This window comes from Dermacentor albipictus, chromosome 8 (assembly GCF_038994185.2).
Source record: "Dermacentor albipictus isolate Rhodes 1998 colony chromosome 8, USDA_Dalb.pri_finalv2, whole genome shotgun sequence".
Lineage (NCBI taxonomy): Eukaryota > Metazoa > Arthropoda > Arachnida > Ixodida > Ixodidae > Dermacentor > Dermacentor albipictus.
The window spans coordinates 61,544,501-61,562,722 of record NC_091828.1 but is presented as its reverse complement, the minus strand read 5'-3'; the positions used below and the strand labels follow the sequence as shown (position 1 = coordinate 61,562,722).

The 18,222-nt window shown below is 43.3% G+C and overlaps 2 long non-coding RNA genes across 3 annotated transcripts; one reads left to right on the top strand and one right to left on the bottom strand.

The window, feature by feature from the left end:
- The first annotated feature begins 140 nt into the window (after positions 1–140).
- On the top strand, positions 141–3,486 carry LOC135915181 (uncharacterized). 2 transcript variants are annotated; one of them, XR_010568535.1, is made up of 3 exons: positions 578–730; positions 2,392–2,832; positions 2,893–3,486. It is a non-coding gene; the product is annotated as an uncharacterized lncRNA (long non-coding RNA). The 2 variants fall into 2 exon arrangements; XR_010568534.1 differs by lacking the exon at positions 2,893–3,486 and having other exon boundaries at positions 141–730; positions 2,392–2,709.
- A 9,377-nt stretch (positions 3,487–12,863) lies between these two features.
- Positions 12,864–15,266, bottom strand: LOC135915182 (uncharacterized). The gene is made up of 2 exons (XR_010568536.1): positions 15,075–15,266; positions 12,864–14,988 (listed from the first exon to the last, which is right to left on the bottom strand). It is a non-coding gene; the product is annotated as an uncharacterized lncRNA (long non-coding RNA).
- Between the last annotated feature and the right edge of the window lie 2,956 nt (positions 15,267–18,222).

Sequence of the window (18,222 nt, the reverse complement as noted above, 5' to 3'; positions counted from 1 at the left end):
GTTTTTTTTACATGTTCAAATTACATCTGAATTGTCTGCAGCTCGTGTGCACGTAGTACTTTGCGAATAAGCCTCTTGTGCTTGTGAAAGCTATAGGGCTTTAGATGATGCGGAGTATGGTGCACTACCGCACACGTGCACGCGTGCGTAACGTGTGCACAAAGTGTACGTGTTCTTGATGCGTGCTAGCGCTCTGCGACCATAAATAAAAGGCATTATGACGAACACTGTGCGAAAAGGCCCTGGTATGCGTCCGTAAAATGTTCACAGCATGTCCCCATGATGTCCCTCGCGGACTTGGACATGCAAGGATTGTCCACAGGAGACGGAAAATGTGGCCAAACGGTCATGTGAGGGACATCCGCCGGAAAAATTCTACATATCCCTAGAATATCCATTTTTTGGCAGTGGGTATCCTATTAGTGAATATCTTGTGAATATCCATAGGACCGGCCCAGACCCCTCCAGACGATGCTCTCTAGATAGAGCGGGCCACCGTGACCTCCTTTATGGCCCAGTGTGCAAGTTTGATATGTAGAGTTGCAGAGATTTCCCTAATAATTCGCTCAACATCTCATTTTCCGAAATAGAAACCGCTCAAAAGCAAGCATGCAGAATGTCCAGCCAGAAGTAGCCGGTACAAGCCGAGCTACGAGGCTTCGGGCTGTTCACGTGACCAATCCCAACTTGTCAACTCTCTTTGCCGTGCGTGGTCGCATCGTTTTGTGCGGTAAGTAAATCGTAAATCATCTGCTCGTTTCCTTGATACTCATGGCTACAAAGTACCTAATACAAACATAACTAACACTCTTGAGGTATTAATATACTTATTCATGCGAAATATGTACTGCAATATATATTTTAAAGCGAGTTCGGTGTCTGCGAACAGGGGTGGTGTGAACACGCTGGTTTTTTCTACTAACTTCTTGTTTTGACTGGTAATAGCGTTCGTTTATTATTACTTTCTTTTGGCCAGGACCTTAATCTGTCTAAACAATTCGGCTGTGCGATTACAAGTCATGCCGTCACGCGTATGCGGGACGCTCTGTACCATGCCGTGAGCACGACTGAGAACGCTTTATTCGATTATGCGTACGTTAGATGTTTTTGTTGATGCATTACGTGCAGGACAGTAAAGAACCGAATACCGCAATCTCATAAATAAGATACTTGGTTTGTGGCACGATTAATGATTTCTAGGCGTCGCGCTTGTGGAATGTGCGATATAGGCCAAGTATGCAGACCGGACGCAATTAAAAACAAAACAGAATGGTGTTTCACGATAGTACGTGTTATTGTTTCAAAACAATGACTGTTCATATTGGTATTCCATTTATCTAGGTCGGGAAGAATTGAGCTAAGACTAAGCGAATACGAATTACAGGATTCGCATTTGAGTAGGAATTATTTCTCGTAACACTATTCCTGTGTTATTCGGTAGCAGAGGTCAAACTTCGTTCAAAAATTTACCTTTGCGAAGTCGGTTAACACAACTATTGTCTTACGACATATCTCGCATAGCCACTGGTTGCACGACAACCAGTGGCAAAATCTTTCTGCCCGTCATTGTATATCGTGCTGGTATGTTGTGTGCACACAGATGTTGAAATGACTGAGTTAGTAAAAATGAAGGCGTTGCACATCACAGCACAAGTATCGTGGGCGTTCCGTATGTCGCACTAGGTGTGCTTTTGGTGCTGGTTCTTGTGGGAGAAAGGGCCAGGCCGCAAAAACGAAGGGATGGCTACTGGCCAGAGGTGTTGCATAACTCCCCATTGTTAACAGAATTAGAAGTCTGAACAGTATGTGTCATTGCGGAGTATGCAAGGTGTGAAAGTTACGAAGCAAATGAACCTGACCTGTTTGGCTGCTGGGAGACCCAGTGCTAGACAATATTGGATGTTATGCAGCAAAAACGTCTGCTGTGATTTCCAGTCTCTTGATAGCGTGTTTGCTGAAAGTGTTGTGAATGAGCACAACATTCCATGTCAGCTAATCTGTAACAAGAGCTTGTTGCACATTCTAAGTGGCTCATCCATTGTGCGCTACTAATACTTCTGTGAGGCTTTAGTCAATATTGTTGCTGAGGGCCATCATCTGTGGACAATGCAGGATCTGTTCTAGTTCTTTTCTAAAGCGGCACTGGTGTTGGCGCATCAGCCAACCTAAAGAGAAAAAAAGAATTGGAACAGCTCCTGCATTATTCATCTGATTGCCCTCGGTGCAATACAGACGAAACGTAAGCATCACAGAAGTATTTTACTAGCACACAATGAGTGATCACTCCCCACTTTTTGGAATGCAAAACAGTCTCAAGTCGTAACTTTTGCACCTTCTGGGCTACAAGGCTGTGCGTTGCGCTGAGTCCGACCCGTGTTTTGTTTCTAACAGGTACGTACCAGCAATGAGGGCCAAGTGGCGTAAGAAGCGGATGCGAAGGTTGAAGCGCAAGCGCAGGAAGATGCGTGAGAGGTCCAAGTAGGCCGGACCCACGGGTAGCGGATGACAAGCCCAGCTGTTGGCAGAGGGAGTGTGTCCCAAGATGGCGCCTTCACCTTGCTGGCTTGGCTGCACCACTATCGCCTGGCTCCTGCATCGGATGGTGCCCTTGCTCTTACATGACGGACCCAAGCTCTCGAAGTGCGCAAGGCACACCTCTGGACATTGGATCATCACTTTCACCTCCATTAAATGCTCATCCCACAATGACCTGGTGCATCTCCTTTAGGTTTCAGTGTGCTTCACCATAAAGGGGTTGCCAAAAGTGAAGTGCATGTTGCTGCAACAAGCCTTGATTTCTCCTTCACCCTGCGATTTGTCACATTAGACATGGTAACCCTTTGACAAGTGTTGCCGAAAAACAATGTACCAGAAAAACTTTTTTTCTTACAGAGTTTTGGCATCGAGTACGAAGTGTCTGGTGAAATGTCTGCGGCCAACACTACACAAGCAGTGGCGTTATTTGTTTAGAGCAGGAACTTGGGATGAGACAGAAGTTTGGCGCGGAACTCGCCTGCTTTTGAAAGCGCTGGAGACCGACCGATGCAAGATGGTGGCTGCAGTGGTGGCACGTGATGTAAAGTAAATGAAATGTGGACCTATGGTTCACATACGATGGCTGTCTGCAAACTTCAAAGTTATCGGTAGCTTGGGGTGGGGCCTACTAACAGCTGGATGTTTCCCCTCTATCCCTAAAAACGTCTATTTTTTTTTTCGGTGATGTTCTTCAGTGTTCTGCACATTTCGCTAAAAAAAAATTTTCAGGTATTTATGCGTGCCGACAGTAAAGGGCTTAAAGGGACACTGAAGATAAAAATGGGTTTAATTAGCCAATTGCTTTCTCCAATAATGGGAAGAGCCACCTTTGGGATGTGAGATGGTTCTATAAATGAGGCTTACTGGGATGATCCCTTGGGAATTTCCTGCACCAGCTGGTTGTGATGTCAGATTTTTGTTGCCATATTAGTAAAGATGGACTAGATCGTATTTTTAAGGAGTCTTACCCAGCTGCAAGCCAATTACGAAATACTACTTCAAAGGTCTTGCATCACATTGACATAGTGGCGTCGGCGTGCCTCATAATCAGAAAGTGGTTTTGGCACGTAAAACCCCATTATTTAATTTTTAACATATTGGCGAAAAAAAAAAATGAAAATTTGACTTTTTTAATAACGTTTTACTGGAGTGGTTAACGTGTTTCTGTTTACCGTCTTAATTATCAGCCACTACTTGAAATTTGAAGTGGCCCTCTCACTTATCACGAAGGGTGCCTAAACAGTCTGTGGCGACATAGAGGTAAATTCGAGATGAATGCATTAGCATCACATTGCACCTATTAAGCTTTGGATCATTTTAGCGCGCTCGACGTGCATCCTACCTCTTCGAGGATCGACGTGCAACAGATGGTAGCTCGCAGAAGACGGGCGACGGCACTTCAGTGCTGCCGTCCTTTTCCTCTCTGGAGCACCATTAGCAACTGCGCTGGTCCACTCCTTCCTTCCCATCTCCGACTGGCTTCTACAGTCGGGTACAACATAAGTCTGCAGTGAAGCCTCGCCCATGCTCTCATAATTGCCAGCCTCTGTTCCTTGGCGAGGCTGCAAGTAGTTTGTACTTCAAACTTTCCCTGGTACTTAAATAAGGTGGTAACCACAAAAATAATAGCGCATAATTGTATACGTTTTCACTCGTCTATTATAGTGGAATGGTGAAAGCATAATTTTTTTATTGAACTGAAAACGCTTCACTGCAACTATTTACTATTCATGGTTATATTGCGTTCAGTTTTACACAGACGATATTAAGTGAAAGATGAGACATGGACGGACATAACGCAAGCTACCAACAGTTGGTAGTTTGCGCTACGTCCGTCCATGTCCCGTCCTTCACTTAATATCGTCTCTGTAAAACAGTGCAATATAACCATGAACGTTCACCAACTAGCCCCCTTCATTGCCTTACTAAACTTACTATTAAGTTTCACTTCTGTTGGCATTGAAGTTCCATAAGTATAATGGACTTGGCAGGGAAATGCTCAGACTCCATACACTTTGTCCATGTCTGTTGCACACCTCATCGCTTCGGCCAATGAAAAGACGAGAACAGCAGACGATGCCGTTTTGAAAACGTTGCATGGTGATGACTTCGTTTGCTTCTGTGATTGGCTAGCGGAGTAACACAACCCTGCGCGGTCCATGTGCCTTGGTTGCAAAGTGCTGTTTCTTTCAGTTGTATCCTTTTATAGACTGCGCAAGTTCTTGTAAGTTCGCCCATCCCCTCTCTACCTCTGCCACATGACAGACTTCACACACATACACTTCCTTTCCACTTGAAGCAAGTCGGTTTTTGACCAGACAGTTCTTGCGTGGCCTGATGACCTGTGCATCAGTGGCTTGCAGTAAAGTGTAACCGCCACCTCCGATATTCAAGATGTGACGAGTTAAACAGTATTAGTGAATTACACTTGTGCAATGGCAAGAGGGAGAAAAGGAGAGGAAAGACGAGGAGGTTAGGCAATGTAAGGTGGTCACCACAGGCACTTTCAATGCGAGAAGAGTCTTGGTAATCTAAAAATGGACACCAAGATGAAAGACTGGTGGTGATGACACCCTAAAGTTTGCACGGTAACTTTCCATGGCACCATAGATTTTTTTACGTTTACTTGGTTCTAATTTTCCACTGCCAAAGAAGGGAGTGCGTTGCATTCCGAGAGAACTGTCGGCTGGCCAAAGTATGGCCTCAAGTTCTACTAATGATTGTCTGCCTGCCAGAAGAAGTCTCTTAAGTGCTCCTCACGATGTAGCTGCATTCCACTTGACGTGCATTTTGTGATGGTTTGTTGTGTGCTGTTGGCAACTAATCAAGTGCTAAAAAAGCTAGACCAGAATGTTGTGTCTGGACTTCTTGAAGCTGACAGCAAGAGTGAGTGTCGTGGCATTTGCATGCCAGTGCAAGAGGAACCAAAAGTTCGGGTTTGCAGGTCATCAGCCTATTTTACGTCCATTGCAGGACAAAGGTGTCGTTCTGTGATCGCCAATCACCTCTGTCCTGCACCAACCGACTCAAAGTAGTGCCCGCGAATTTCCTAATTTCATCGTCCCACCTAGCTTACTGCCTTCCTCGACTGCACTTCTCTTCCCACCCATTCTGTAACCCTAACAGTTTACTGGTTATCTAACCTACGCATTCCATGACCTGCCCAGCTCCATTTTTTTTCTCTTAATGTAAATTAGAATGTCGGCTATACTTGTTTGTTCTCTGATCTGTACCTCTCTCAGTCTCTTAACGTTATGCCTAGCATTCTTTGTTCCATCGCTCTTTGCATGGTCCATAACTTGTTCTCAAGCTTTGTCAGTCTCCAAATTATTTGTTCCATATGTCAGGGCCGGTAAAATGCACTGATTGTACGCCTTCCTTTTCAATGATAATGGCAAGCTTCCACTCGGAAGCTGACAATGTCTGCCGTATGTGCCCCAACCCATTTTTATTCTATGAATTTCCTTCTCATGATCAGGGTTCCCTGTGATTAGTTGACCTAGGTAAGCGTACTCCTCCACAGACTAGAGGCTGACTGGCGATCCTGAACTCTTGTCCCTTGCCTGGCTATTCATCATCTTTATTTTCTGTGCATATTAATCTTCAACTCCACTCTTACACTCTCTCTGTTAAGGTCCTCAATCGTTCATTGTAACTCGTCTGCAGTATTGCTGAATAGAACAATGCCATCAGCAAACCTAAGGTTGCTGAGATATTCACCATTGAGCCTTACTCTTAAGCCTTCCAAGCATGCAGTGAATAGCATTGGAGAAATTGTGTCTCCTTGTCTGCCCTCTCTCTTTATAGGTATCTTCCTACTGCTCTTGTGGAGGATTAAGGTAGCTTTGGAATCTCTGTAGATATTTTCTAAGATATTTACATGAGTGGCCTGTACTCGATTACGTAATGCCTCTATGACTGCTGGTATCTCTACTGAATCAAATGCCTTTTTGTAATCTATGAAAGCTAAATAGAGAGGTTTATTTTACTCTGTGGATTTCTCAATAACCTGGTTAATGACATGGATGTGAACCATTGTAGAGTAAGTTTTCCTGAAGCCAGCCTGCTCCCTTGGTTGACTAAGTTCCAGTGTTGTCCTTATTCTATTGGAGATTATTTTGGTAAATATTTTATAGAATACTGGGAGTAAGCTAATGTGCCTATAATTTTTTTAGTTCTTTAACGTCACCCTTTTTGTGGAATAGTATAATGTTTGCATTTTTCCAGTTTTCTGGGACCCTTGCAGTCGATAGACACTTCGTATAGAGAGCTGCCAGTTTTCCTAGCATTATGTCTCCTACATCTTTGATTAAATCTACTGTTCCATTTTTTCGTGCCACTTTTCCCCTTTTCATGTCTTGCAAGGCCCTTCTAACCTCATCGCTAGTTATAGAAGGAGTCTCTGCAACCAGTTCGTTACTGCTTTGAATGGAGGTACTGTACAGGTCAGTACAGAATTCTTCTGCTGCTTTTACTATACCTTCGAGATTGCTGATGATATCACCCTCGCTTATCATTCAGTGCGTACATCTTGGTTTGTCCTATGTCAAGTCTCTTCACTGATATCATGCTGCGTCCATTTCTTGCGGCTTCCTCAGTCTTTCTCACGTTACAATTTCGGATATCCCTTATTTTCTCCTTGTTGATCAGTTTTGAAAGTTCCACGAATTCTAGCTTATCTCTTGAGTTGTACACTTTCATTCTTTGTCGGTTCTTTATTAGCACCTTTGTTCCCTGGGAGAGCTTGCCTACTGGCTACCTTGATGCCTTACCTCCCACTTCATTTGCTGCCTCTGAAGCCAGCCTAGTTATGGTTTCATTTTTTACCTCAATGTCATCTTCATCTCTCTGTTCCAAGGCTGCATATTTGTTTACAAGTAGCAGACTGAACTGGTCTGCTTTTACCCTTACTACATCTAGGTTGGCTCGTTTCTTCCCAACCAATTTTACTTTTTCTCTCTTCAAATTGAGATGAATGCTAGACCTCGCCAACCTATGATCACTGCGCTTTACCTAACACTTCAACATCCTTCACTATGCTGGTATCGGCAGAAAATATGAAATCTATTTCATTTCTTGTTTCACCATTAGGGATTTTCCAGGTCCACTTTCTGTTACTAGACTTCCTGAAGGTGTTCATTATTCGCAGCTTATTCCTTTTTGCGAATTCTACCAGCATGTCTCCTGTAGCATTCCTAGAATCGACGCCACAGTTGCCAACTGTTTGTTCACCAGCCTGCTTTTTCCTCACTTTTGCAATGAAGTTGCCCATTACTACAATATATTGAGTTTGCACTTTTCCCATCACTAATTCTGCATCTTCATAAAACTGATCCACTTCATCATCATCATGACTGGATATTGTAGCATAGGCTTGCCCTTCCTTTAACCTATATTTCTTATTAAGTGTGATGACAACTACTGCTACCCTCTCATTAATGGTGTAGCATTCGTCGATGTTGCCCACTATTTCCTTATGGATGAGGCATCCTACCCCATATTGCTTCTTATCTGGGAGACCTCTATAGCAGAGGACATGGTTGTTAGCACTGTACTATAAGCCTCACCAATTCTAACCTCACTAAGGTCAATGATATCCCAAACAATGCCTGATACTTCCTTAAAGATTCCTGCTAAGCCAGCCTCGCTCGACAAAGTTCAGGTGTTAAAGGTTGCCAGGGTCAATTTCCATTGGCGGCCTGTCTGGGTCCAGAGATTTTGGTGTAGGTACTATGGTGCTTCTCCTGTGGCTTGTATACATACAGACCTGTTGCATCTGTACAGTAATAATACGTGCCCACTTTTAATACTGTCGAGCTGTCAAGGCAGCTCTGGTCTGTTCCTTTTACTGTTCAAGTGTATGAACTGTCACATTTACACATAGCTGCATGGTTCCTCTCGGGTAACAGACCATAGCACGATAAGTTTACAGAATTGTGGTATAGCTGAGTGAGGTGCATGTGTACAGAAGCCCTTATGAGCAACACCATGCAATGACAGTCCCTCCTGTTCCATAGCTTTGCTCATTGACATGATGACAGCACTGCTTCAACATGTACTTTCCTCACAGTGAAAAGAATGCAAATTCAAATGGAATTATGCACCCCTTTTCCAGCAATAATGCACTCAGTAAAGGAATTTGTACTGCGACCAGGGCTGCTTTGCCTCGTAGGCTAAATGGGCAGCCACAAAGGGTGGAACTTTGGGAAAAGTGTACTATAGCACACACCAACTCACCTCAGTTTTCTAGCATGCTTCACCAACAAGCAAACATTAGGGTCCGTTGGATGTGAATTGGATTCCATTTTGCAGTAGTGTTAACTGCCTTTTATGGCTCATTCTTCTCGGAACAATATACTGATAGTGCTTGGAAAAATACATGCTTCTGTCCATTACAATTAATGCCTCACAAAGTGATGTTTAAGATATTCGGTATGATAAACCTAAATTTAGTGGAGAGTGGTGTAATAATTTGAGTTTGCAGTTGGTGTGAAAATACGTTCAATAGCTTGCGACTGCAACATTAGTAGCAAGATTTCACACTAATCTCTTCTTCTCATCGGTTTATTTCATTTCTACAGCAGGACAACGTTTTCTGGCAGTCTCGATTTGTACCTAACACCAGTCAGCAAATTTACTTAATCTCATCGACCAACATTCTTATTATCTACTGTCCTTGACTGCGTGTCCCTTTTCTTTACATTCATCTGTGTTACTCTAACACACCACCAGTAATGTTCTCTATTTATTTATTTATTTCATTTATTGTATGTACTGCAGCCCCATAGGAGGGCTATTGCAGGAGTGGGATTAATACAGTGGTGAACAAAAAATAAAGTGATATCAACAATGAATTTTACAACATTCGCAATTGTATTTGTATAACAGTCAAAGTACTGGAAAATCGTTTACTTGAATTCTAAAAGCAGCAAAACAGTGAAATGCAAACACATAAAGCATAAACTAAACCTAATTTAAACAGTTACACATACTCATTTTCATAGAGAGCACGTTTGAATTCACTTATCGGGAGTGAATGAAGGCAGCCAGGTAAGGAATTACATAATTCTATAGTGTGGGGAAAGGAGCTGTATTTGAAAGTATTTGTACGAGCATAGAAAGGGTTACTACGAAGCTTGCGGAAGTTACACATGCAAAAAGGCTTGGTGAAAGATGTACAAGCTGTGTTTGAAGTATAATAGAACATGCTAATTATGTTCTGAAAAAATTTTAATGATTCCACATCACAACTTACTGAAAGTAATGCTAGTTTCAGCATAGGGAGAGCAGACAAGGGTGAAAAATAGCGGTCATACCGGGGAAAAATGAAGCAGACAGCTTTTTTCTGAACTGCTTCTAGTTTACGTTAGTTTGGTTATGAGGTCACCACACTGTGGTGGCATAATCAATAACAGGGTGAACAAGAGTTTAGTAGCCTTCAGGGCCTTCTGAATAGTACGACATAGGTATCCAAGTTGTTTTACGGCCTTTGAACATGTTTGGTCAATGTGTGCAGTCCATGCGAGATTATGAGTAAATGTTGCTCTTGTTGAAGATGGTCCATTCAAGGAATATGTTGCAATTACAGTTTCCACTTTTTTCGTGAAGGGAAACAACCATTTAAAAAAAAATTAATGTTCATTTTCCATTTTTCGCACCTAGCACCAAAAGAGACAAAGGAATCGTTCAATCGCTTATAACTAGTCGCAGAGTCAATCCCGTCGTATAAGATGCAATCGTCAGCATAAAGACGAATGCTGGAAGAAGCATTTTTTGGGAGATCATTGGCAAAAAATAATAATAAAGGACCCAGGACTGATCCTTATGGAATCCCAGAGCCGACTTCAAAATTTAGGACCTTGCAGTACCAAATTCTACGTATTGGGACTGGTTGGAAACTAGCAATCCAATCGACCAGACAGGATTTTTTTAGTACTGCGTTTAATTTTTGCAAGAGGTGAGAATGAAATAATGTATCGAGAGCTTTAGAAAAGTCAATGAAGATGACAACCTTCTCAATTTCCACATTTTCCTCATCATGTCTAGAATATCAGTTACACCCTTTTATTAAGTGGCTTCTTATAGTAGCTATTACACATTATGCAACTGTCCTAGCTCATTTAAAATCAAGATCTCTTGTGCACAATATTTTACTTCTTGCTGTTCTGCGATAAAATTTGCTTGGCTGTCAATCCAGTGACACATCTGGTGAATGCAGCCAGCTTCACACAACTTTTTTTTTATAATTGCCATAGTCATGTAATAAATGACACTATAGGTATGGTAGCATACTTTAGGCTAAGTACCTACTTTCTGAAAAAAATTAAGCACTCTTCAAAGACGTTCCTTCATCATAACTGCTTGCACACATTGTTTTAATAAAATCAATAATCACAATCCTATTTTAAATCACTGCCTTTTTCTACCCACCATTATACATTTTTTCCCTAAACAATCATCAATTCAGCTTCGGCATGACCGTGTTACTGCAGCCATCCATGTTTCAATTATTTAATTCCAGCAAGTGCCGACTGGAACAACCTTCATGCTTCCATTGTTTCCATCTTCAGTGTCTGCATTCAAATCGCAGGAGGAACATGTGGGCTGTAAGAAACACTACAGTGAGGGGCTCTAAAATAAGTTCAGTCATCTGAGGTTCTTTAAAGCAGTATACCAGCCTGGTATTTTTGACTGGTTTTCGCAATTTATGAACGCCCTAGACATCGAAAACCCAGAAAGAAATTATGGGAAGTCTAGGAGCTTCCTAAATAATTTATTATAATGTCTTTCCTATAGCCAGTTATGGTTTCATCTCCCAGGTTACTGTGTCATCACATCATGACACAGTATGTAGTCATGTGGGAGCAGGACATTGCTAAGTTTTGACACTCGCTCGAGTCGTCTGCCATGCAGCTTCTCATTGTAAGGGCTGATCATGTAGCAGCATAGCAGTAGGCCACAGCGAGTGTCGAAACAGCAATGTCCTGATCCCATCTGGCCACATATTGCAAGATGACATCACGATACAGTAACATTAGAAACGGAACCATGACTGGCTGTAGAAAAGCTATTATAATGAAATATTTAGGAAGCAACGAGTTTTGCCATCATTTTTTCTAAGGTTAGCTGTTGCCCGACTTTCATTTAATGCTAAAGAAAGAAAGAAATAATCAAGTCAACATGCCTTTAAAGGGTCCCTGAAGTGGTTTGGACCAATTATATAGGCACGTAAGCACAGTTAAAGGGATAAAGTGAACCGTCTCGTATTAAGAAAGTTACAGGTGATTACAAATTACCCTCCTTTTAAAGAAAAGATTACCCTTTGTCCACCGCTAGCTCTAGCTTGCGCGACGCCGGCTAAAGAAGTCACAGATGATTAGTGGTGTTTTATGGGCAAACGCTCCATTCTTTCTTTCTCTCTCTCTGTACACACGGAGTTGATTGCGCGCGCGTGCAGCCTTGACACTAGCGCACGAGAACTTTTTGGTTCAACAGTTTCCAGAGTGATTGATTCTGCAGATATATGCACATTAGAGAGAAAGCACTAAAAGAAAAATGAAGTTGTAGTGTTTACACGCCAGAGCAAAACACGGGCTGCAAGATATACAACAACCTGGTAAGAGATAATTTTGACAAACTAGGGCTGTTTAACATATGCACTTCAAAATAAATACACGAGCGTTTACGCATTCTGCCCCAATCGGAACGCAACTGGGAGTCGGGCCCACAACTTTAATTGTGCTCAGCAGCAGAATGTCATCAGAGCCGTCAAGGAGACGCTGATGAAGAGTAATGGTAGTGGCAGAAGATTGTAAAAAAAAAAAGATAATTTGTTCAACACGTATTCCCCACTTGGAAATCACCGCAGTTCTCAGAATGGCGTTCTAGGTTTTAACTTTTTTATTGACAATATGGACACTCCAGGCGCATTTCTGCCATTGGCGTCGCTGCGAGGTTCTGCATAAAGTCCAAGGGCAACGAAATCGTCACTGCGTGCCGTATGCTGCACATGCAAGTGAAAGTGTGCAAGGGTGAACCCGCGATCGCGGCTCAATGCAACGAAGGAAAGTGAGGAGGAAGTGCGCCGCCTTCCGTCGCACGCATGGCTTCAGGGGTGGGAGTGTAGGGAGGGGGAGAAGCGTTCTACTCCAGGTGGCGGCCGCTACGTATTAACTCTTTCCTTACCGTGGAAAACGGCTGTTTTTGCTAAGTGTCTAGCTAATGTTTCTTTTTCTTGGGGACATATAGTTGTACAACAGATCGTTATACATGGAAATGTAGCTGATTGTTTTGCCTTTCCAATGTAATAAAATACAAAGAAAGCACTGCCACATTTTTCTATATTTATTTCTGAAAGTTGAAGAAACGGAATGAAAACATACATGCGAAGGTACAAAATCGCCACTGTACTTGATTACACTGAATAAAAAAAAAAAAAAAACTGGAATATACAAATGACTGTCCGTGTCCCCAGGTACACTTCCTGAAAATTTGAGTGCTCTAGGTAAAAAAAGTACATTTTCAGGCAACCTTTGACCTTACACCCGACGCATGTGCCAATTGGCGAAACAGTTACGCGCAGTGGTAAAACAAAGGTGCACTTCACAGGTGCTGCAAAACGTGACGCTGTTTCAAGTCGCACTGCGAGAAGTTCAGTGTCACAAGGTTGGCGTCGGAGGACGTCGAGCTGTCGAAAGGACGCTGTGGACACATCGCTTCATTTCTGATCTCAGCTTTGCAGAGCTTGCAGAACACGTGACCGCAAGGCAACACCAGTGTACAGGACGGCACCAGACCACAGAGGCAGCACACCCGAGTGTGCGGGCATCGGCTCGACGAAAGCGAAGCACCGCCGTTCGAGAAAGTCGCTGAAGCCTGTCAGTGTGTACTCGAAGGTCGCCATACTCGGGTAGTGCTAGTTCGCAAACACAAAAGCCCAGCGAAAGATACTCAAGCAGCCCGTAAATGGTGACTGAAGCTCAATGGTCATGCAGCAACTTGGTGTTCCCATAGCACTGCTTGCAGTTCCTTCGGTTGTCAACCTTCTCAGGGTTGTGGCAAACCCAGTCGGGTGGCAGATATGCTGGCTGAGTGATCATCAAGATTCAAAATTTGCTTCATGAGCATCTCTCGGAAAGAAAGCTGGTCAAAGCGGGCACTCAGACGTAGCTCAGGAATATCAGGGTGCCCTATCTGATGCTCTTGAAATAGAATAAAACTATTTCCACAAGCAATATCTATGCAGTGGAAAAACGGTGTTTTCCACCAGCGCACACATTTACGAAGGACATTGTATGTGCCAATGATCTGGTCAGATTTGTCAATGCCCAGCATACCTGCATGCATTGTACTCATGCACCAACAAGGGCTTTTTTATGGTCATCTCGCTCCATTTGTTGCCCACTTTGGCACGTCTGTTTGCAGGGACATGTTCATTAGCTGTATGAATAGTGCTCACAAGACTTACAAGCCCGACGGTCCTTCCACTGAAGAAAGAAGAAGTTTCCTTCCCTGATCCAACAAATGTCTTCACGTTGAGCTTTCTTTTCCCATTTTGAATCATTCAGATCGCCAGGGAAGCCTCGACTATCTTTTCCCGTTGTTCCACTTGCCAGCGTTTTTCACCGAAGGAGTTGTTTGAAAAGGTGCTTCGAAGTACAAAAATTGTTCACGTAAATTTTGTATCCCTGTCCTAAATATTTGTCGCAAAGTTTACCGACTACACTAAAAGTCAATTTATGTGGTCCCAGTGTTTCCTAACTTGCCCGTGTAAATGAAGAACCGCAGTGTGTATCCAGTTTGTGACTCAGCTAAAACCCACAATTTGTACCCCCACTTTGTCACCTTGTCACGAATATATTGCCCGATTCCCAAGCGTGCTTTAGATCTCACCATTCTTTCATCGCCTGAAATGGCTTCCCGTGGCTGAAAAAGTTGTGTCGACGCCTCATTGACCTGTTGAAGTAGTGGGAATACTTTCCGCAATTTGCCAGCTGAAGCTAGCCGCACTATCATCCTCAGGGTCCGAGACATGCAAAAATACAAGCAGGGACAGGAAATGCTTCCTGTTCATGACCTTCCCTGGGAGTAGACTGCCGTAGATTGTTCAAATGTTCCAATACAAATGGAGCCGAGATAGTTGCACAATGCCCATATAAATCAACAGTGCAATGAAACGCAACTTCTCAGGGGCGTGACCTCTAGCCAAGAGCCATCTGGCTGAGCATAGCTGGGCTTCTCAAAAATCTTCATCCACGCATACTTGTTGGCGTGTGCACAGAAAGTGGCAATCATGGCAGCGGTAAAAAACATGAACATGTCCAGTGCGCTGAGAAACCTCCGCTTCTCACTCGGCGTGTCGCATCCGGGTGTACGCCGGGAGCACGTTTCGGTGAGAACTTGGCTCGGCACCACGTGTTTGGCAAAATATTGCCTCCATATGCAGTTGACAACCTAAAAGAGAAATGTAAACAAGTGTCACTTACAAAGCACGCGCAGTACCATATAACAACAACACTGACATCCTAAACTACACTTACCTTGCCACACTAGTTGAAAGTTCGGGCTGCGGTCAGACGAATCATCACTGTCAAAGTCGAATTCAGATGATCCAATGTCCTCTATGGACTCCTCACTACTGCTCATATCGAGAATACTGGCATCAGAAGCAGCCGAATCACTTTGAGAAGACTTCTTCAATGGCGCGTGACGCGCTTTCGGCCGCATCTTGCGACAACTCCGCGCTATCTCCTCCGCTGCATTTTTTTTTCCGCAACAACCTTCGCACCTGAACACAAAAATAAATAAATAAATAAAATGCGCAGTAGTTATCCTATTACAGGCCAGATGACGCCAGGCGTCCGAAAGTGCAGCGTTTTATTTTTGGCGGGGCATTCAAAACCATCGATCCATAATGATCGATGCTGTATGGGTCAGTAAGGAAAGAGTTAATTGAAAGCCATCTGCGATAAGTACAGAGTTCATGCTGCGCTGTATTTTCGCAGCTTAGTTCACGTTAATGGGAGCGGCAGCACAAAGGTCACTTCACTCAATGCTGCTGCTGCGTTTCCTGACTGTAGCGCGCGGACACCGAGTTTCCGCGCTCGTCGAGTGAGGTGTGTCTGCTTGTGGGTGAGTGACACTTACTTGTTAATTTAGTTAGTATGCCTATGTTTACAAGTTTATATGGCCGATGAAACTACTATTCTTACTTCGTATAGCTGTCCACTAATTGCTGTTGCAAACGATGCGCCGTCTTTTGGGCGAAAGTGCGACTTTTCCATCAATTTTCTTCCTTCTGCTGCATGCTTATATGGTAACACTGTGTATTTACTGCTGTGCGATGTTGTAGACCTCCAAACCACCATGCACTGCCTGCTGGTCCACCCCATGTTGTAGATGTGTTTCTTTTCTAGCTGCAGTCTGGCGCTTTTCCCTCACACGAGACAACATGCCAGAAAAGTGGCACACTTAATACAGATGTCGAGCCGAGGTATGTCGTCAAGACATGTATGCCGACAACTCCCAGCTGCGGCTGCAACTGTCCCAGACTCCAAGGAAACTGTACGACCCATGGCCAAGAAGACCAGGTGTCACACAATGGCGTGGAGAAAGCACCCCTACCAGGAAGAGGTGCCGAGCTACAAGGAGCGGATCCGACCAGTTGGTGGTCTACATGGCCGCCGCACCCACCTAGAGTCTTTCTTGGTATTTGTCAAGGACTCCACGAGCTATTGCGCTGGTTGTAGATCCTGCTCCTCAGTGTTCCTTCCACTCCTGGCGCACCTACTTCCCTTTCCGATTTCTCGTACTAGGCCAAAAGGCCATATTCCCTTCAATCAATAAAACCCTTCAAGGCTGGCACCTTGCAAAGGAGAATCGACAGAACAGGCAGCACATGTCAAAATCAACAACCTCCACTTGAGCACTTCACAGTCTTGTAGAAAATCTGGAAGGGGCCGCACACGTGCACCTGATGGCATCTATGGACTATCACATTTTACCTAACACCGTCACTGATGTTGCCTAAGGTAGAAAAAGAGCATGGGTTTTGAAAGCTGTGTGAGAGACCATGTGTGTAGGTTCCTTGTGGCATGCAGCAGAATAACATAAGGCGTGTGAATTTGTGGCAGCATTTACAGATTGGAAATTAATGCTTTTTTACACTAAGTTCAAAATTGTTTCAGTGCCTCTTTTAATTTGTAAGCATGTGCATGGTAGTCAAAAGGGTGCAGATCTGTTGAATGCCTCGGATTCTTGAGCACTGAGAAGCATATTAGCTCACTTGTACTGAGAAATGATTGTGCTGCGAGCTGAAGCAATGTGCCAGATGAATGCTACTGAATCGAACGTGAATGAAGTTCACCAATTCATTTACGGTACAGAATGCAAAAATTTTGAAGCAAGCAAGTTCACAAGGCATATCCACTTCAAATGATTCAGACGGTGATGCTAGTTTCAACATGATCCTAAAGTGTGTGAAAAAAATAAATTGGGGCTCTATTTAATGTTGAGCTTCAGTGCATAATGCAATGTTTAGGTAGAAAATTAAGTGAGATAACAGTGAACTTGCACCTGAAGTTTTACGACACACATTTTGAAACTATTATCATCCGTAAAATTTGTTACAAGTCAATGTGCCTTGCAAAGTCACTGCGTCCTATTCATAACTTGCAATATATGCCACAAAGGTAGCTACTTGGGCCTGTTGGTATGCCATAAGTATGTAGTGTTGTGCACAACAAACACGACACAAGAAAGAACGATGGGACACGCAAGGCACAAACTTATAACAATTTTATTTCAGAAATAATTTGACCCTTTTATACACTTGCTACAACACAGCACATGTCGTTTACATCTTTATGTAAGTGTTCATCCACTCAAAAAAAGCTCTCTCTTTGCTGACAGTGCAATTCACACCTCATTTATGCATTCAGCTTCTAATTTAGAGATGTTATGTGCTTCTGTTATCAAACGAGTCATTTCTTGCTATTACTGTGCACTCGTCGAGCCTAAGTTTGCATCCGCAATCTCTGCAGTGAATGGCTAACCAGCCACCTGTCTTATTTTTAAAGTTATTTGTATACTTGCACAGCCTGTCATTAATGCAACAACCTGATTGTCCAACGTAAAAGCGCTTACATGACAGTGGTATGCAGTATGCCTTGTTGCACAATTGTTGCACAATTTATTTTCCCTGTTTTTTGTGTCCGTCATCTTGTATAACTCTGCCAGTTTATCGGGGGCAGAGACCCAATGCTTTTACGTCAACATGTTGGGCTGTCTTCTTTAAGTTGTGAGATACCCTATGAATATAAGGTATTACCGTAATGGTTCCTTTTTCTTTGTGGGCTGGATGTACATTACTAGAAGCCCTTATGGTCTTGAGAAGCTTTTCAGCTACACAAATTAACATCTGTCCCAGGTGCCCTGCCTCTGAGAGATGAGTGCATTGTTGGCTTGAACTGGTATTGAGTGGATGCATAATTTTTCCAAGGCATTCTTGAGGCTGAGATTTATAATCGCCCTCTTAATTAGTATTGAATGTGCAGATTTAAATGTGAGGATGAATTTGTTAGCTCGTGGCTCACAGATACAACACGAATGATCAAATTATGTGCCGTCATAATCATTTGTGTTCACGCGAATGCTCGTCAACTGTGCAAGCCTTCGAAGGCAGCTTGG